The 21006-nt window shown below is 42.4% G+C and overlaps 1 protein-coding gene across 3 annotated transcripts in view; it reads right to left on the bottom strand.

Annotated features, from left to right (window-relative positions):
• The window catches only part of Commd1 (copper metabolism domain containing 1), a 120817-nt gene that overhangs the window by 85152 nt on the left and 14659 nt on the right, over positions 1-21006 (bottom strand). Inside the window, exon 2 of one of the 3 annotated variants that reach the window (XM_036201322.1) lies at positions 12773-13022. The exons of the other annotated variants lie outside the window; for them this stretch is intronic. The gene's annotated coding sequence lies outside the window, so the exon portion shown is untranslated. The remainder of the gene's footprint in view (positions 1-12772; positions 13023-21006) is intronic. 3 annotated transcript variants of the gene reach the window in all.

Genomic DNA, 21006 nt, shown 5'->3' with positions numbered 1-21006 from the left:
TTTCGAAAAAGACAAAACAAAAGAGTGTAAGGACTATGTTCCAATTTTTATCCTTTAATCCCTGTAGTCTAGCACAGTGGGTGACGCACAGTAGCTGCCTGTGAGCTATGAGAGACCAAGATCAGGAGTGGTGAACAGATAATTTTTAGGGCAATAGAACTATTCTTGAGAAGTTTTAAAGCTACATATCTTTATGCCTATCAAAACCCATAGAATGATCTGGAGTGGTGCCACACGCCTTTAATCCTACCCAGCACTCAGGAAGCAGAGGCAGATGGATCTCTGAGTTCATAGAAGGCTTGTTCTACACAGCAAGTCAAGGCCACACTGTCTCAAAAAAACAGGATTAAAGAAGAAACAAAGAAACAAAACCACAGAATGACCCTAGGCTGCAGACTTAGTGGCATGTGACATGTTGGTTCATCCACTGTAACAGACAGCACTGTGGTTCAGGTGTTAAAGCAGAAACCTGGTGGGGAGGGAGGGGGAGGGGGAGGGTAGAAGGGGGGGGGGGCAGCAGGCATTTGTGGGCTTTTATTTTCTTCTTAATTCTTCTGTGAATACAAAACAGCTCTAGCAAAGTCCGTTTTCAAAAATGAGGACTGGAGATGGCTCAGCAATTAAGAGCACTGGGGTTCTTTGCAGAGGACCTAGGTTTGGTTCCTCTACAAAGAACCACATAGCAGCTCACAATTATTCATAACTCCATTTCAGGGGTCTAACGCCCTTTTCTGACTTCCTTGGGCACAAGGCATGCACATGTACATATACACACATACATGCAGATACTCAAACACATAAAAATAAAGAAATAAGTCTTAAACTTTTAAGTGAATTGGGAACTGGCGTTGTGCCTCAGTAATATAACATATGCACAGCATACATACAGACACTGAGACACTGAATTCAGTCCACAGCACTGCACAAAAAAAGGCAGAAAAAAAAAAAAAGCAGAAGTGATGCTCTGACCAACTTCTGGCTCATGTTTTTGGAAACTCAACGTTTCTCAAGAGACTTGCTCATGCAGGCACTGAGAACACACAGCTTAATGGAGAGTTACTCTCAGTCAACAACCAGAACCAAACTGCTGGCCATCTGCAGGGGTGTTTTTGGAAGAGGATCTCCCAGGCCCCAGTTGAGCAGACATCTTATAGAGAGAACCTTCCTGTCTGAGCTCTGCTAAAATTCAAATTCAGGAGGTAAACAAAGGACTGTCCATTTTTTAAATAAACGAGTACCTAAGTGTAAACTCAAGGCAATGATAGCTTTTTTCAGTAAACTGTTTAAGTATCAAGTACATGACCTGTCTTCATAAGGACCCAAATCAGTCTCCTACCAATTCACACTTACATACAACCAGTAACCACCTCTAGCTCCTTGAAGAGAACAGTACTTGAAGACAGTGCTGAAAACAAGCCAAACTCGGCTCCTGTAATGCTCTAGTGGACAAAACACAGCTTTGCAGTAAGCTTTCACTGTATAGAACACATTCAGAAACCACTGAGTTCCAAAGGCATTTTTGATTAGGTTAATTTAAGCAGTTTGAGGTTCATGAGAAGAGTTTAAAGTTCCAATAGACTACCTTCTGCTCTAGCACACAGCTTTTCCATCAACATCCGAATCCATGCTCTGCATTTCTACAGCGTAGGAACCAATACTGCCATCATTACCTGAGTTTCTAGTTTGCACATGAGTTACTCTTAGTGTACCGTCCATTAGAGCACCATGTAAGTTTCACTGCACTGTTTCATGTCTTCATCTCTCCATCCACTTCCGAAGTTTCTCTAATAATCAGTTTTGCTGTGGTTGATTAGTCATACTGTTTGATTCAACAATATCTATGGAGGTCCACAAAGGTTTCCTAGTGAGATCTGAGCTTGCTTTACCCAGAAGAGCTGTGTTAGAAGATGGCTTGACCATATGCATGGTTTCTAGGTGATTGGAAGGGTCTGCACTAGGCTGAGCTAGGGGAGGTCTTTTGCTCCACCCCCTGGCATTCCTATAAATAGCCCTTTAGAAGAGACAGAAGGGCCGGTGGATAAGGATCCAGGCCCTCCCGAGGCTCTCCTGTGCTTCTGTTTCTCTCCCCTCTATCTTTCTATCTAAATCTCTTATTCCTCGCTCCTCAAGAGCACCCTGGGGTAAAATGTGGGAGCCCATCTCCCAGCTGGCTTCCCACAGATATCCTTACTGATTTTCTGTCTGATAGATCTGTTCCTTCCAAGTAGAAGTACTGAATCTCCAACTTTAAAAAGTGAATTCATTGCCAGACATGGTGGCACATGCCTTTAATCCTAGCACTTAGGAGGTAGAGGCAGCAGGTGGATCTCCTGAGTTCGAGGCCAGCCCAGTCTATAAAGCAAGTTCCAGGTCTTGAAAAACCACACACACACACACACACACACACACACACACACACACACACACACACAAATAAATATAAATTAATTAATTAAATAAATAGATGAAAGAAAGAAAGAAAGAAGTGAATTCATCTATGGCTTGCATTTTTTCAGGTTTTATTTTACTGCTCTGTTTTTCAGCACACAAATGTTAAGAGATGTTATGTTCTCCTAGAGAAATGACTCTACTTATCATCATTTTGTTATAGGTATCCCCTCAGACACAGTTTATAACCAGCTGAAAGCAGAATAAGAGTCATTACTCCAACCAGCTGCACCTAAGTATTTAGGGGCCTAGATTTAGCCCCAAGTGTCTAGAACATGGGGTTTTTGAAGGTAGAAACCACGTCCTGGCATCTTACTCAGCAGAAGCAAGCAGTTTAACAGAAGCTGAGATAAGTTAGCTGGGGAACCTTTGGTCCTTAGAACAGTGTTGGGTAATTTTCCATGGGATTCTTGGTCAAGGAGAACAAATTCTAGTCAAATATGAAATGGCCTCAGCAAGAATACAAAATAGAGGAACCTTTACCTGTCTTACCCTCTTATATTCTGAAATGTCTTTCTAGATACCAGACAACTTCCATTGCTCTGGTCTTGTTAAAAGATTCATTTATTTTATTTTTATTTTATGTGATAAGGATGTTTTGGCTGCGTGTATATAAGTGCACCATGTTCATGCAGTGCTTGCAGAGGCCAGATGAGGGTGTTAGATCCCCTGGAACTGGAGTTAAAGACAGTTGTGAGCCACCAAGTGGGTGCTGGGCGTTGAATCTGGGTCCTCTGGAAGAACAGCCAGTGCTCTTAACCGCTGAGCCATCTCTCCAGCCCTAAAGTGGGTTTCTTATAGACAATGTATAGTTGGGTCTTCTACTGTGATCTATCTACTTTTATGGTCTGTCCTTTAAATGTTGCAAAACATGCACATCACAAATTCTGAGAATTACAAGGAGAAATAGATTAATATACTATAAACTTTATAGCTGAAAAATTCAACATCTTTTATCAGTAATGGATAGATCCAGTAGGCAGAACATAGCTGAAATGAAGAACACTGTTAATCAACTGGATCTAATTGACTCTTCCAGGATATTAATCTAAATGCAGAATACATTCTACTCAAGTACACACTGAACATTTGACCAAGAGAGGCTACATTCTGGGACAAAAACATAATGAATGTGAAGGAATAAATGATGCAAAGTATGCCTTCAGTTCACAATGAAATTAAACTAGAAGACAGTAACAGAAAAATTGCTAGCACAATTGTCTTAGTTAGGATTTTTACTGCTGTGAAGAGACACCATGATCACAGCAACTCTTATAAAGTAAAACATTTCATTGGAGTGGCTTGTGGTATTGTGTTCCCCCAAAATACTGTGTGTTCCCCAAAATAAACTTATCTGGGGTCAGAGAACATACAGCCACTAGAACAGAGCCAAAAATGGTGGCTAAAAAATGGGTCAGAGCAAGCCAAAGCAGAAGCTGGGCGGTGGTGGTGCACGCCTTTAATCCCAACACTTGGGAGGTAGAGCTAGGTGGATCTCTTGTTATGTTCAAGGATACAGCCAGCATGGCGACACAAGCCTTTAATCTCAATACCAACCATAGAAGACCTGGAGGTCTGTACAGACAGGCAGTGACAAGGCTGGGTTTACAACCAATGAGAAAGCAGAACAGAAAGTCTATAAAAAGAAAAAACACACAGAAGTAGCTCTCTTGCGGAGAGGAAAGACAGCAGAAGCAGTGAAGGGTAAGGTTTTCAGTTCTTGCTCTGACCTTGTGGCTTTTAACTCTGCAATTGGATCTGTGTTTCTTTTTTTTTTTTTTCCAGATTTATTTATTTATTATGTATACAGTGTTCTGTCTACATGCATGCTTGCAGGCCAGAAGAGGGCACCAGATCTCATTACAGATGGTTGTGAGCCACCATGTGGTTGCTGGGACTTGAACTCAGGACCTCTGGAAGAACAGCCAGTGCTCTTAACCGCTGAGCCATCTCTCCAGCCCTGTGTTTCTTATTTAAGAAGATGGTTACATCTACAGTGGCTCACTTATAGTCTCAGAGATTCAGTCCATTATCATCATGGTGGGGAGCATGGTGGCATGCAGGCAGACGTGGTGCTGAAACAGCTGAGAGCCTTACATCCTACAGGCAAGAGGAAGTCGACTGGGATGCTGGGCAGTATCCTGAGCACAGGAAACCTCAAAGCCCGCCCCACAGTGACACACTTTCTACAACAAGGCAATACACACTGCAACAAACTCATGCCTCCTAATAGTACCACTCTCTATGAGATTATGGGGGCCAATTACATTCAGAATACCACAATAATTCTCCCTCAATATATGGAAATTAAACATTTTACAATTACACATGGGTTAAAAACAAGCCTAGAGATAAATCTCAAAAGATTGTTTATAAAACTAATAAAGTTTCAGAAGAAAGAAATGTAAGACCCATTCAGATGCACAAATTTGTAAAGAATAACATAGTAGAATACACCAGCCCAAAATATACCATTTTAGCATAAAGATAAATGAGCTAATGGCAGAGAGTTCTTCACTTTTGTTTGCAGGACATAAATTCACAAATACAAAAGAGACTCTCCTACCCTACTTTTTGACTATGGAGAACAAAGGTTAACCACTAACACAACTTTAAGACCCTCATGTCTGAGGATGCCACCAGAGGAATCTGTACTACCAAGCTTTACCGCCAACCTCAACCTTTCATTTATTGGCCTTCCCACAAACTGCCATCTCCAGCACTCAAAACCACTGAATCCTTTATCTTCTCACTAATCAAACATGCACAGTTCTTTGCTGAAATTCAAATGGACATCTCTGAGCAGTACTTGTTTCCTAGGTATCTCTAACATATATGTGAATGCACAAAGAATAAACATCTGCTTGCTTTTCCTGTGTTAATCCATCTTGTTACAGGGGCCCATTCACACTACAGAACTCACGAGAAATGGGTATTTTCTCTCCAATACAGAAAAACAATGAATGCTATTCTACATAGCACTTTCTTCTTTGTTGTTTATTTCTCAATTTCGTATCCATGGTCTCCTCACTTAGTTGAAAATCTCAATCTATAACATAAACTTGTTAAGCGTTATGAAAGAGGAAAATAAGTTTTGTTTCCTAAGGCAAAACTGGTTTAGAATGTGAGGATGCATGTTGTAGAGTATTATTTTAAGGTGTGTTACTTTTGTTGATGTTGCAGTTGTTGAACTCTGTGAAGCTGTGTTACTGTGCCTGTGTAAGACACCTGATGGTCTAGTAAAGAACTGAACAGTCAATAGCAAGACACGAAAAAGGATAGGAGCAGCTGGCAGGCAGAGAGAGTATATAAAGGGAGAAATCTGGGCGGAGAGATCTAGGAATGAGAGAGGAAGGAGGAGGACTCCAGGGGCCAGCCACCCAGCTACACAGCAAGCCACAGAGCAAGAGTAAGAAAGATCTACAGAAGTAAGAGAATGGGAAAAGCCCAGAGGCAAAAGGTAGAAGGGATAAATTAAAGGAAGCTGGCTAGAAACTAAGTCAAGCTAAGGCCAGGCATTCATAATTAAGAATAAGCCTCTGTGTGAGATTTATTTGGGAGCTGAGTGGCGGGCCCTAAAAAGAACCAAAGAAGAAACAACATTTTGGCACTTCAACATGGGCTGGTATTTCCATAGGGACCAAGAAAGCATTTTTTTAAAAAGGCTCCTTTAAGAGTTTCAGCCAGACAGTTTCTGCCAGTCAGTGAGCTCTTGAGCAGCCAGTACATGAAGTAGGAACAAAAAAACTAAGTAAAAATGCCTGCCATAGTGCAAGCATCAGCATTCTAGAGCTGTAGGAAGGATGAATGCAGTTCCTGGTCAGGCAAACCTCCAACCAGCCCCTTGGCTTTCACGACCACAGGAGCTGGCAGAGGCAGCTGAGAGCTGAGTGTGGAGAATCCAGGTGCAGGTTAGCAGTTTAAAAGTTTGCTTATAATAAAAGACTTATAATAAAAGGGGTCCAGATGGAAAAAACCTCTAAACAGGTTACAATGTGTTTAACAATGTACATAGGTTTAAGCAAACGAAAGAGGTATAGTCATAGAAAAAATCGTTTCTAAAATAAAGTTTTTAAAGAGAGAGTAAAAGAAAAAAGCCATGTAAGATGGGAAATACACACGGAGTCTGGCTTCTGTACATTACTGTGTTGATTTTCAATTTCTGACTGTTGAAAAGCAAAGGATAGCTGCAGAGAGACCTGGAATTGAAAGAGGGACTGTTGAAGTAAATGCCTTAACTTTTAAAAAGTCAAAAATATATCTGTCAAATGAAAATCAAAAGTGCTTTGGAGTTTTGTTCCCATGGGAGATGAGAGGCTGTGGATTTCTTCAGGTTAATATGGATCAGGTTGGGTCAGGTGAGACCTCCTGAATCCTGACAGGTGATGTCTATCAACAATGGTTACTGTTGGTTTTCCAGCACTTGGTCATTATCTCAAATTTTTCTCAGGGACCCCTAAAGATGCCTTTGCCCACAGCCAACAGGAAGCAGTTTCGAGAAAATTATGCCCACATTCTCAAGAGTTAGATGGTGTAAGTGGTTTTTGGTTATTTGGTGGGTTATGAATGTTTGTTATCAGTTAGGGGAATATAATATATTGATACAAATGTAAAGTTATTTTTGTTACACTATATAGATGTTTCTACTCTTATTTAAAGCATTTTTGTACATTGATAAAAATTTAAGATTATTTTTGTTACAACATATTGTATATACCTCTCTATTCTAGTTTAAGGTATTGTACCTATGCAGTTTATTTTAAAATATAAGGTAAAATTCTAGTTTTTGAAAGTTGTTATTATAAGCTATATAGGATAATCAGAAAACATACATTAGTGGTTAGTCATTTATAACAATCAAATTTATAGATAGGTATGCTTTCCAGATCATATAGAGATATATTTTAGATAGATAAATGGTCTTCAAACTTTTCAAAGACCTACAGAATATGGTCTTTGAAATGTGTTGTTAATAAAGTTTTTCATGACAGTGACATACATCTGTTCCTAGCAGCACCAATTTACTTCAGATTTGATGGGCATTGAAGAAACTCCTTATGAAGTTTGCTTTCATTGTGGCAAAGCCAACCACTGGGCAAAGAAATTGTTCTTGCCTTTGACTTCTGACAATGTGCTGTGCAGATTGGACATGCAGGACCCACAGAAAAGTGATTGCTGAGCTTTGCCAAAACAAGGCAGGACAACCCTTCAAAATTCCTGCTTCATTGAAAAGTCTGCCAGATACTCTAGACCTGTAGGCTGGAGATGGATGCCCCAATATTGCAGAGGAACTTTGGGTGACTGTCCAGGCTGCAAGATGTCTTTGTTGTTAGATAATATTACATCCTTCTGGGTCTTTGATGGAGTTGAAGACTAGATAGTTATAGTTGCAGTTTTTCTTAGTTATGATAGAAAAGTAATTTAGGTGTAAAACTTTGAATTCACTAAAATAGAATGTATTATTTCTCTGAATATGCTAGCTACAAATGGACAGAATATTATGAACATAATCCTTATTTGATAATAGTTATTATATATAATCTTACTATGTTTAAGTTAAAAATCTATTTATTTTTTATTTAGACAAAAAGGAGGAAATGTTGTAGAATAAATATTATTTCAAGGTATGTTATTTTTGTTTATGCTGCATTTGTTTAACTCTGTGAAGCTGTATTACCTGATGGTCTAATAAAAAGCTGAACAGTCAATAGCAATACACAAAAAAGGATGGGAGCAGCTGGCAGGCAGAGGGAGTATATAGAGGTAGAAATCTGGGAGAGGGGGATCTAGGAACGAGAGAGGAAGGATGACTCCAGGGGCCAGGAACCCAGCTACACAGCAAGCCATGGAGTAAGAGTAAGATCTATAGAAGTAAGAGAATGGGAAAAGCCCAGAGGCAAAAGGTAGAAGGGATAAATTAAAGTTAAGGGAAGCTGGCTAGAAACTAAGCCAAGCTAAGGCCAGGCATTCATAATTAAGAATAAGCCTCCATGTGTGATTTATTTGGGAGCTGGGTGGCGGGCCCCCAAAAAGAACCAAAGAACAAACAACAACAGACGCAGAAGCCCTGGCTTTTTGCACAGTGCACCACCTACAGGGCCCCTCCAAGGTAGCTAGCTCACCTGTGCTACCCAGGGGATATCCTACAATTGACTGAGAATACTGCTCAGTATACACTACCTCTCACATGCCATTTTCACGCCCCACCTCAAATTCCTTTTGTATGTACACATATAGTTTAGTTGACGCTTAAACTGTACTTAGATGTAAAAGTTACTGTCCACTTGTTTTCTTTACTCCTCAGATGCACTCCCAATATCAACAGGGACCTGAGAACAGGAAGCAGACAGGAGCAACACATGCAAAGCCCACGTTCTTTTGTTCACCTGCCCCACCAGAGCTGTCACAGGTTTGTTTGGGTGTTGGTGGTGGCGGTGGTGGTATTTATTTGTTTTGTTTTGTCAACTTGATACAAGCTACAATTACCTGATAAGAGAAACCTCAGTTGAGAAAATGCCCACATCAGATGTCCTCTGGCACCTGCACTCACATGCACATAACTATATACAGGTACATATAATTAAAAACAATAAAACAGATTTTTAAAAAATAACAATAATAGATTTGTTTAAGTAATTAGATCCTTAGCAAGACATAACAGTTCAGTGGTGAGAAAAAGCATTAAAAATCCATAATGAGGGGTTGGGGATTTAGCTCAGTGGTAGAGTGCTTGCCTAGCAAGCACAGGCCCTGGGTTCAATCCTCAGCTTAAAAAAAAAATCCATAATGAGCCAGGCATGGTGGTACACACCTCTAGTCCCAGAACTCAAAAGGCAGAGAGGTGGATCTAAAAGAGATCTTAACTCATCAGTTAAGAGCACATGTTGCTCTTTCAAAGAACCCAGCACCCACATGGTAGCTCACAGCTGTTGGTTTTAAATAATAAGCGGCACTGTTACCATGCAAGAAAGGTCACGAGGCACGACAAAACCCGTATCAGAGCTTTATTGGGAGGAGGGGAGGGACAGACGAGAACATGGCCAGGCCTGTTGGAAAGACATGTGAGGAGAAGGGAGGAGGGGGGGAGAGGAGGAGAGAGCAGAAGAGAGGGGAAGAGTCTGTGACCAGCTTTTTAAGGATTTCCCTGCACATGTACATGTGGGCTTATGGAGCCACACCACACACACACACACACACACACACACACACACACACACACACACACGCAGATTGCATGACCATGCCACGCACATTATGTAATCACGCAGCACACAGATGACATAAGACCCCTTGCTTGGCTACTGAACCACGCGTGTTTGGCCATGCAGCTGGAGGAGGAGTAGAATCCTAATATTCTAGACTTTTTGCTTCTTATAAAAAAGCAGGTAGACAGGAACAGGGGCATTGTTTCTCCTGAAAAACTGCTTCCAGATGACTTGGTGGGCATCGGTTGACTCTTGGGGTGGTAGGGAAGGGGGCTTCTGAGGTAGACAGGTGTCCTGGGATAGTGGGCTGTCATCTGCTGCCTTGGACCTGTCCATCATCCCTCTCGGCCTGGGACTCTGGCTGCTTGTGTCTGAGAGGGTGCTGGTGAGACAGATCCAACCTGTCCAGATGAATTCAAGCTGGTTTCTGTTTTTTTAAAAAAAAAATTTAAGGGCTGGAGAGATGGCTCAGAGGTTAAGAGCACTGGCTGTTCTTCCAGAGATCCTGAGTTCAATTCCCAGCACCCACATGGTGGCTCACTACCATCTGTAATGAGATCTGGCTCCCTCTCCTGGCCTGCAAGGATACATGGAAACAGAACACTGTATACATAATAAATAAATAGATAGATAGATAGATAGATAGATAGATAGATAGATAGATAAATAAATCTTCTTTAAAAATTTTAAGCATATTAAGAAGCAGCCATGAGAAAATTAAAGTCTTGGGCTGGTGACCATGACATTGTAGTGTTTAGTACTCTGCTTATATTGGTTAGTGAGAGAGAGAGAGAGAGAGAGAGAGAGAGAGAGAGAGAATTTGGAACATGCTTTTAATTTTTACCTGAGATAAGCCTATTCAGAGACAGATTTTTTTTATAGGCTTTTTTTTAAGACTTATTCATTTATTCATTATGTATACAGTGGTCTGCCTGCATGTATGTCTGCAGGCCAGAAGAAGGCATCACATCTCATTATAGATGGTTGTGAGCCATCATGGTTGCTGGGAATTGAACTCAGGTCCTCTGGAAGAACAGCCAGAGCTCTTAGCCTCTGAGCCACCTCTTCAGCCCCCAGAGACAGATTATTTTAAGACACCTGTTTTCTTTATTAGTTTAGCATCCATGAGACACAGGTGATCAATTGCTGGGAGCATTTAACAGTAATAGATGGTTATATTAAAGTCTGTTTTTGCAGAGCCCAGACACTTTTGGGCCTGTGGGTGTAAATACCTTTGGAATGTTAATGGTCCTTGTACTCCAGCTCTATGGTGGTCCTGTAACAATTAGCTGAGTAGTTAATTAGAAGAGGGAACCATGAAGAGAAAAGCTTGTGGGGTGAGACCTCATTCTTCTGGAATTGGGGACAAGGCAGTGGATCCCGGTGTCCTCTGGAACAGAGAGAGAGCAGGACCCTGTCTGTGTCCCTGTGCATGAGGAGGAGAAGCACTGCTGACCGGTCTGGAGTGAGGCACATGGAGGAGCAATGACATGAAAGCTCCTACCTTAGCTGGAAAATCTCTTCCCATTAGGTACCCCTGAAAGTACAATTAAGTGGGGGGTCTGGTGAGGTGGGTAAGGCTGTCCCGGCAATAGGAAACAAGGAGAGGTGGGTCCCCAAAACTCCCACAGGACTAAGTGGCTCGGTGTCCAGAAAAAAGAAATGGATTGCCCCATGCTGCATCCTGGGTTCCCTGTGGTCCATGGCCAAGCCCAGGAAGTCTGCTGGAGGTCTTTGTTGATGTCCCCATGCTCGAGGTGCACAAGGGCAGTCAGCTGACTAGCATCTCTCTGGATGCCTTTTTGAACAAGGTTCAATTGACAGCCTGAGGGGCTGGGCACGCACTAGCCCATGTGGGCTTTTCTAGCACACATTTAAAACAGGGACCTGGAAGCCCTTACGCAGCTGCTCGGATAGAGTGTGCCAGCATTTGGCAATTCTGTTCTTGGGCTCTCTCATCTCTCCCATGGTACCTTAAATGCCACAACTGAAACTTCTGCCTCTGGGGTCAGGGACCTCTCTCCAGATGCTTAAGTTTAGTCCTGATGTTGGGAAGCCCTGGAAGACAAGAGCTGGATTTTATTCCATGACTTGAATTACTTTTGTTTTTTGTTTTTTGATTGTTTGTTGGTGTGAGGACAGCCTTAGGAAGACCTGCCAGGAGGCAGGTTGTAAACTGATCTCTGGCTAGAGAGCCATCTGGATTATTATAATCCCAATGTGGGTCCTGACTGTAAACTTATTTGCGTGCATATATCCTGGCCTGCTTCCAGACCTGTCCGTGCTTCTCAGGGCAGCTGAGCACGGGCGACAGTAAGAGTGGAAGTGGGAGCCAGAGTTGGGCAGGAGCGGCCCACTCAGTACTGGAGAACAGAGCGGAGATTCGTTGAAGTCAGAGATTCCTCAGGTTCAGGAACGCACTTGGGCAGGAAAGAGAGAATCAGAAAGGGAGGGTCCAGAGCTTAGGTAAAAGCATGGGTATAACTCTTTTTTTTCTTTTTTAAGAATATTATTATTTTATTAATATTTATTTATTTATTATGTATACAGTGCTCTGTCTGCATGTGTCCCTGCAGGCCAGAAGAGGGCACCAGATCTCATTACAGATGGCTGTGAGCCACCATGTGGTTGCTGGGAATTGAACTCAGGACCTTTGGAAGAGCAGTCAGTGCTCTTAACCATTGAGCCATCTCTCCAGCCCCAAGGTAACTCTTTTCATTTGCCCATTCACTGGCAGAAGTTGGATAATTCTTGTGAAATAACAGAATTCAAGCAGCTGTTATGTGGCCATATTTACGTAAAATAGGGATACTTAAGGCATTTCTCAGAGGAGGAGTGGGACCAAGAGGAGGAAGCCTTTATGTCCCATGACTGCAGCTGAAAGAAAAAAATTAAAAATTAAAATAACAAACAGGATCCAAGACTCCTATCTCGGGCATCCCCAAGAATAATCTGTGGACCAGCATAAATTACCAGCACAAGTTACCCAACCCTTCATCAAGGGAGGGGTAAGGGCTGGGAGTGTACACAGCACAAGGACCCCTGGGGGTCTGACTCAAGAACTATATCTCGGGCTACAGTCATGGGAAATGGCGAAGGATCAGAAAGGGAAAACTCACCAATCTGGGCAGCCAGTGTGTTGTGCATAGCAGTCCAGCGCCGGGCAAATGAAAAAAGTGGGCAGTTGTAGATCCAAAAAACCTCAGTACATGGTCCCGGACACAGCACTGGGAGAGCCTGCCTCGTCACAACACCAATGTTGGTTTTAAATAATAAGCGCTGTTACCATGAGAGAAAGGTCACGAGGCACGACAAAACCCAGGATCAGAGCTTTATTGGGAGGGCAAACAGAAGAGAGCGTGGCCAGGCCTGTGGAAAGACATGAGGGGCAGGGAGAGAGAGAGGTGGGGGAGAGTCTGAGACCAGTTTTTTTTTTTTAGGAGCTGAGGATCGAACCCAGGGCCTTGCGCTTGCTAGGTGAGCGTTCTACCACTGAACTAAATCCCCAACCCCTTGTGTGATATGGAGTCACAACATGCCCACACAGTTGGGCTTGCCTGGAGGACCTAGACACTTCTGCCTAGTTATTTCCAGTTCAAAATAGCCATTTCCGGGTCAAAACATCTCGCATGACTAGGACTCCGTGGCTTTGCATGGTTGTGTAAAGCTTGCGAGCAGCCATGTAATCTACGCACATGCGTGGAGTAGCCACGTAAGTTCCTGTACGCCCACCCTTTATCAGCAGGCGCCATTTTAGCACCAGTCTCTCACCCTTTCTCTTGACCACGTGTTTCCCACAGACCTGTTCACGACCGTCTCTTCCTATCCTATCTCAATAAAAACTCTTCTGTGGACTTGTTGTGTTTCGGGACGTTTCCTCGCAGGGTAAGAGTGCCAAATAACTAACACTGTGATCAGCTTTTTAAGGATTTCCCTGCACAAGCACATGTGGGTTTATGGAGCTATGCCACACATGCACAGATTGCATGACCGCACTGTGCACGGATAATGTAAGACGTAAGACCCCTTGCTTGGCTACTTAACTGCGCATGTGCAGTCATGCAGCGGAGGAGTGCAGAATCCTAACATCAGCCATCTGTAATTCCAGTTCCACGGGCTCCAACAACTCTTCTGACTTCCAAGAGTACCAGGTGCATAATACCCATACAGGCATGCAGGAAAAATACTCATAGATATATAATAAAATAAATCTGAAAAGAATTTTAATAAATAAATCTATCATGATTTACTGGGATAAACACAATGTTCCCTATGCAGATTTTGCTGTGAGCATCCTAAAAATACTTTTTGATGTTTGCTGACATCACTGCCCCTTCTCCAAAGCTGACTATCTGAGCTAGCAGAATAAGGAGAACCACACTTTTCAGTGATAATGAGACAGTCTACTCCCTCTTCTACCACACACACAAAAGTTATCCTGTACAAGGAAAGGTCTCTCTCTCTCTCTCTCTCTCTCTCTCTCTCTCTCCCTCCCTCCCTCCCTCCCTCCCTCCCTCTTTGAGACAACGTTTCACATAGCCCAGGCTGGTCTTGAATTTGTTATAAGGATAAGTTTCAAGTCCTGATCTTCCCACCTCTCCCTTACAGGCATGTGACACCTGGCTTTTGAATGGCAGGATTCTGATGCCCTCAGAAAAGTAAAGGGCAAACCTCGCCTCTGGATACTCCCTCAGTTCTTCCACAATGCAGTTTTAAATACCCAAAGTTTCCATTTCAAATCCTAATCTGGGATCTCTTCACCTTGTAACAGGACCTCTTAGGTTGCCAGCCGAATGGCATCTGCGCTGAGATAACACCACACCCAACTCGGTGCAGGAGGAAGACTGAAGCTTACAGCTGTTCCTCAGGAGCTGGCGCAGAGGCCGTGGAGGAACACTGCACACTGGCTTGCTCCCCCATGGCCTGCTCAGCCTACTTCCTTTTATATCCCATGCTGTCCCTGAAACTCACTCTGTAGCCCAGGTTGGCCTCAAACTCAGAGATCCACCTGCCTCTGCCTCCCAAGTGCTGGGACTAAAGGCGTGCGCCACCACACCCAGCAAGTGTCCCCAAATTTCATCTTCAAAGACAGAGAGATGGTAGGAAAAGTGCTTGCCACACAGGTGTAAAACCAGGTTCAAATCAACAGAACCCAAGTAAAGTATGGTGAGACAGGAGGCAAGGGCATGAGAATTCTTGGGAGCTCATGGAAGTGAGAGAGACCCTGCCTCAAACAAGATAGGAGGCCAGGACCAACACCAGAGATTGTTCTCTAACCTCCATACATGTGCCACAGTGTATACACACACACACACACACACACACACACACACACACACACACACACGATATACACACAAATGAAAATAAAATTTAAAAATTTAGAGCCAACAAGATATTTCAGTGGGTAAAACCCATACCATGCACACACACACACACACACACACACACACACACACACACACATTTTTTTTTTTTTTTGAGACAGGGTTTCTTTATGCAGCCCTAGCCATCCTGGAATTCACTCTGTAGACCAGGATGGCCTTGAACTCACAGAGATCCACCTGCCTCTGCCTCCTGAGTGCTGGGATTAAAGGCTTGCGCTACCACCTCCCAGCCTCAAAAAGATAATTATAAGAATTGTTTTATATGTTCTTAGTGTATGTGCACTCATGCATGTGTGGAGGTCAGAGAGTAACTTGCAGGAATTAGTTCTCTCCTTACCCTATGTGGGTCTCAAGGATCAAACTCAGGTCATCAGGCTTGATGACAAGTACCATTACCTACTGAACTATCTCACTAGCCCAAAAGTCCAACCTAAATGTTGCTATAATCTACAACTAATTTATTAGGCTTTTTATTTTGCTTTCAATTCTTATCATTTGCATATACTTTCATGTCTTCTAGTACACTATGGACTCTTTGTTAAATACATGGTATCATACTGATCTTTATATACCCCCAACATACACTATTACAGTTTACATATCAAGTGTCCCAACAAAAGGCTTTTTTCCCCAACTGTGGGTACTATTAAGAAGGAAAAGGGTACTAGAAAGATGGTTAGATAGTTAAGAACATGTACTGCTCTTCCAGAGAACCTGAGTTCAGTTCCCAATCCATGTCAGCCAGCTGACAACCACTATAACTCCAGCTCCAGGGTGACCTGATTTCTCTAGTATCTGTGGGCACCTGCACACATGTGCACATACCCATACACACAGAGACACACATATACACATAATTAAATATAAAATAAATTATTTTAAAAGGGAGTAAGTCCTAAGGGCATTAATCTCATCAAGTATTTCATGAGTTCATAGCTAAATGGACTATTTTTTTTTTAAGATTTATTTATTTATTATGTATACAGTGTTCTGTCTGCACATATCCCCACAGGCCAGAAGAGGGCACCAGATCTCATTACAGATGGTTGTGAGCCACCATGTGGTTGCTGGGAATTGAACTCAGGACCTTTGGAAGAGTAAGCAGTGCTCTTAACCTCTGAGCCATCTCTCCTGCCTGCTAAATGGACTATTAAGACATAAGACAGGGGGCTGGAGAGATGGCTCAGCTGTTAAGAAAACTGGCTGTTCTTTCAGAGGACCTGGGTTCAATTCCCAAAACCAACATGGAATTATCTGCATCTCCAGTTCCAGGAGATCTGACCCCTTACACACAAATACATGCAGGCAAAACACCAATGCACATAAAATAAATTTAAAAAAAAAAAAAAAAAAGATATGAGACAGGGTTAGAGGAAGTAGGTCACTTGAGCCATGTCTCTGCAGAGTGTATCTTTTCCTCACTCTCAGCCTCCTGTTCAACACAAGATGAGCAATTATGCTATATTATATGTTCCATCACTGTGACATTCAGTCTTGTATCAAACCTGAAAGCAATCAAGCTGAAAACTCTGAAAGCCTCTGCCCAAACAAACTGTCTTTCCTTGTCTGTCTCAGGTATTTCATCACAGTGGTGCAGTGAGTCTTTCTCTGTCCCACCAGCCAGCTCCCAAATCACTATGTGAAGACTTATTATTCAGTATGAAAGCTTGGCCAATAGCTTGTTTCTAACTAGCTCTTACAACTTAAATTAACCCATTTCTATTAATCTATGTGCTGCCCTGAGGCTTGTTTACCTCATCTATGTGTTATCCATCCTGCCTTCCTGCTTCCTCCGTGTCTCCTCCAGTCTCCATCCTTCTTCTTCTCAGAATCCTCTGTGTCTGGAAGTCCTGCCTAGCTATTGGCCATTCAGCTTTTGATTAAACCAGTCAGAGTAACACTTCTTCAGTGTGCAAAAAGATTATTCCACAACACAGTGACAGAGATTTACTAACACACTTAGCACAGTATTTTGCATACAAGAATGAATGAGATACCCCATATTTTGTTTTATCACATGATTAAAAGCAATACTCCAATTCTGAACCATACACCATCCAGTTTATGAATCTCACATCCAAGAAAATTAATAACTACATCTAACCAAACAGAATGTTGAAGGAACTTTCACTTCTGTCTTCAACTCCACTAGTCAGACCAGCTTTCTAATCTTACTACTCTGAATATCTAAAGAACAGCTTAGGGGCTGGAGAGATGGCTCAGCAGTTAAGAGCACTGGGTGCTCTTCCAGAGGTCCTCAGTTCAATTCCCAGGACCCACATGGCAGCTCACACCTGCTGTAACTCCAGTTCCAGAGGATCAGAAACCCTCACACAGACATACACACAGGCAAAACACTAACGGACATAAAATAAAACTTTTCAAAAAGAACAGCTTAAGCCGGGCGGTAGTGGCACATGCCTTTAATCCCAGCACTAGGGAGGCAGAGGCAGGTGGATCTTTGTGAGTTCGAGGCCAGCCTGGTCTCCAAAGCAAGTTCCAGAAAAGGTACAAAGCTACACAGAGAAACCCTGTCTTGAAAAACCAAAAAAATAAAAAATAAAAAAAATTTAAAAAAAGAACAGCTTAATAGAAAAAGCTTAATATCTGCTTCAGCAAAATCCCAAGGCTAGATATCTTGGAAGCAATTGCTATCTCCCACATTACCCAAGTCTAATTACAGAACATTGCATTAGGATTATATTAAATTGCACTGTTATTCAACAAAATGATTTATAATTTTAGTCATTCTAAAACTAATTCACAGTTAACCTAGATATCATGAAAAATAAAGCCAACTGTAATTCTATGGATTTGATTCTAACTTTTTTCCTCCAGACAGGTATCTGTACTCAGGTGATCTCTCCTAAAGGTGATGTCATATCTCTGGCTAGCAGCTAAGGTGATTTGTTTTTGTTTTCTTCCTTGAATCAAGGTCTCATATAGCCCAAGCTAGCCCTGAATTAGCTACGTAGCTGAGGGTAATTCTGTGTCTCCATCTCCAAATTGTTAGAATTATAGCTATAGGCAACCATATTCAATATAAGATAGTTTTCTTCTTTTTTACTCACATTTAATTTTGTTTGTGCATGTGCTGTGTTGTTAGTAGAAAGCAGCAGCCAGGCAGGAAGTACAGGCAGGACAACCTAATAAGGATGCTGGGATGAAGAAGGGCAGAGTCAGAGGAGTCACCAGGAGAAACAGAGAAAGCAAGACATGCTGGAGGACAGGTAAAGCCACAAACCACATGACGATACATAGATTAATAAAAATGGGTTAACTTAAGTTGTAAAAGCTAGTTAGTAATAAGCCTGAGCTATCAGCCAAGCATTTGTAATGAATATAAGCTTCAGTGTATCTATTGGGGAGCTGCTGGCAGGACAGAAACTTCCACCTACATGCATGTGCACACATGTGGAGGCCAGAGGACAATTTACAGGAATGGGTTGTAACTAGAGTTTTCCTGCCTGGCCCACAGTCAGGACAAATCTCTCTCACCCGCCAATCCCGCAGCAGCGGCTCAGACCCAACAGAGACTTATATTGCTCACAAACTGTATGACCGTGGCAGGCTTCTTGCTAACTGTTCTTATACCTTAAATTAACCCATTTCTATTAATCTATAAGTTGCCACATGGCTTGTGGCTTACCAGTACCTTACATCTCCCTTTTCATGGCAGCTGGCAGTGTCTCTCTGTCTCAGCCTTCCACTTTCCAGAATTCTCTTCTCCCCTATACTTCCTGCCTGGCTACTGGCCAATCAGTGTTTTATTTATTAACCAATAAGAGCAAAACATTTAACAAACAGAACAACCCACAGCAATAGGTTCTACAGATTAATTCAGGTCAACAGGCTTTGCAGCAAATGCCTTTACTTGATTTGCCTGACACTGTTCTTTGATACAGGGTTTCGTGTATCCAGGATGGCCTTGGACTTACTATGTAGCCAAAGATGACCTTGAACTTCACCTGCTACCTCCTCCCAACTACTATGATACTGGAGTTATCGTGTGAGTCACTGAGCAAGCTCTAAGCACCAAATGAACATTTCTACCAACTAGGACATTTAAGGGTAGGAAGTCTCCAAAAATAATTACAAAATAAAAGAATCTTCCTTCCCCCTTCATTTTCAGAACTACTACAGTACTGTCAACAGCCTCTGGGCCTCTTTGAGAGGGAATAGTGGATTTGTGCTGTATACAACTCAAGAACATAAGTTAGTACTTTTTATGTTTATTTCATTTTATGTGTATGTGTGTGCCTGAGTGTACTGGCTGAATTAAAAAGACCATTAAAGAACTAGGAAAAGATGGGCCTTGTGGCTCATGCCTTCTAGGGGCTGAGTCAGGACGGTTGCAATTTTGAGACTAGCTTGGGCTACATAGCAAGATCTTATCTTAAAACAATAATAAAATAATAGTAATAATAATAATAATAACTGCCAGGCATGGTAGCACACACCTTTAATCTAACACTCAGGAGGCAGAGACAGACAGATTCTGAGTTCAAGGCCAGCCTGGTTTACAGAGTGAGTTCCAAGACAGACAGACAGGGCCACACAGAGAAACCTGTGTGTGCACGGGGTGGAGGAGTACGACACAGGATGGGACTAGGAGAAATCACTAATTTCTATACTACTAATCAGTGACAAGCAGGGCAGGCACTAGAGGTGTTATAGCCTGGGGGTAGAGCACATCCTCCAACACTACAAAAATAAATAAACAAAAAGGCCTCAAAAGTTTGACAAGGATAGGAAAACATAAAACCTCGGAGTTCTGAGGGTATGCTCAGTAGTGGAGCATGCCCACCTCACGTGCAGGAGACCCTGGGGTTAGAGCCCCAGCGTCATGAGAAAACAAGAAAATTTCTCCTTCGGGAGAATATATACATTTATCTAATTTTCTTTGCAGCTGTTAAGAAAGCTGCTTCTTCATTATGAAAAACTGCGGGCATAGGGACTACCTTACATTCCATGTAATGACAGAACAGAGCCAAATTCCACTGTACAGAAACTTGTAAAAACACCCTATGGACAGACCAAGAAGGGTTCTGTGCTCAATAAAAGGAACAGGAGAGAACAGCAGCAGACGCACAGCACGGCAAGAACCATGGGCCCTCCAAGCTGGAGCCCACCCCGTCGGTTACACAAGCTGACAGAGCAGGTGCAGGGCCAGCTTGGGACACAACAAAGTCCTGTCTCAAGAAAAAAGTAGGGTCTTCTACTCGTAACAGGCAAAGCAGGATGCCCATTAACAGCAGAACGGATAACATAGTGAGGCATTTTCAAACACTAGATTCTCAGCAGGCTCTTGGCATTTTTTTCCGCAAAAGGCCAGACATGAATAATTTAGGCTTTTCCATCCAGTCTCTGTTCTAAGTGCCCAATTCTGCCCTGGGAGGGCAAAAATGAGATAATTTATCACACTGATGTCTGATGTTCATATCATTTTTTTTATGGGTCACTATAGAGTTTTTAAACATTATAGATATAGAAAAGCATCTCTCTAACCCTATTACTGACTTTAAGAGACCTAACAAGATTATTAGAAAGCTGGCAGGATAGCTCAGTGGTTAAAAGAACTTGCTCTTCTAAAGGTCATGAGTTTGATTCCTGCACCCACACGGTGGCTCATATCCATCTGTAACTCCAGTTCTAGGGGATATGGCCCCATCTCCTGGCTTCTGAAAGCACACATGTGGCACACATACATACAGTCAAGCAAACATTCAAACACGCAAGTAAATGTTGCCGGGTGTGGTGGCGCACGCCTTTAATCCCAGCACTCAGCAGGCAGAGGCAGGAGGAACTCTGTGAGTTCGAGACCAGCCTGGTCTACAGAGCAAGTTCTAGGACAGCCAGGGCTTCACAGAGAATCCCTGTCTTGAAAAAAAAAAAAAAAAAAAAAAACAGGAGGAAAAAACTATAGAAAGTCAGGAAAGATAGCCAAGCAAGGAAGGAAGGGGAAT

The sequence above is a fragment of the Onychomys torridus genome, chromosome 10 (genome assembly GCF_903995425.1).
Source record: "Onychomys torridus chromosome 10, mOncTor1.1, whole genome shotgun sequence".
In the NCBI taxonomy this organism is placed as follows: Eukaryota; Metazoa; Chordata; class Mammalia; order Rodentia; family Cricetidae; genus Onychomys; species Onychomys torridus.
The sequence above is the reverse complement of the archived record's forward strand: the minus strand, read 5'-3'. Positions and strand labels throughout refer to the sequence as shown.